Below are 614 nucleotides of genomic sequence, written 5' to 3'. Positions count from 1 at the left end.
ATATATATAAGTTACAGCCATAGTCAGCTGTTACTTCGATGTCAGCTGACTGAGGAGATCAGCTGATACCATGTATATAAAGAGATGTACCGAACCCAATAAAGATAGTATGTTACAGCAGTTCACACATGTTACATCTTATTCCTTCTTCTCTTTTTTGACATTTGGCTTTCAGTGCTTTTGCATCCTCGTGGTCCAATAGATCCTCCGAAATCTTCGCTTCTATTCGCCCCATCAGGCAATCGGCCCCTTTTAAAAAATGATTTAACTCCCCAGTCTCTCCAGTGATTTTTTCTAGGTCCGATACCGCCTTTCTCAGATCCTGGGCAGTTGCCGTACGGACCTTGATCCATTCTAGCGTCGTGGCATGAAATTGCGCTAAAGAGATTTCTGGTAATGGTTGCATCACCTGCGGAGGTGGGTTGGCAGCTGCTAAAGCTTGGTTGACTGCAGCTTGAGTTAGGTTGACTGCAGCTTGAGGTTGGTTGTTTTGGTTCATATTCTCTAGGTTCAGAACTGCTTTTATCACTAATCCGTTACTGGTCATAATTCAAAGAGAACAATGAAAAAAAAATTTCTTTTAGACTGAAAATTAATCCGGTATCTAAAGTTCC

This window comes from Halyomorpha halys, unplaced genomic scaffold (assembly GCF_000696795.3).
Source record: "Halyomorpha halys isolate HHAL.00 unplaced genomic scaffold, Hhal_1.1 Scaffold606.1, whole genome shotgun sequence".
Classification (NCBI taxonomy): domain Eukaryota; kingdom Metazoa; phylum Arthropoda; class Insecta; order Hemiptera; family Pentatomidae; genus Halyomorpha; species Halyomorpha halys.
The sequence above is the reverse complement of the archived record's forward strand: the minus strand, read 5'-3'. Positions refer to the sequence as shown.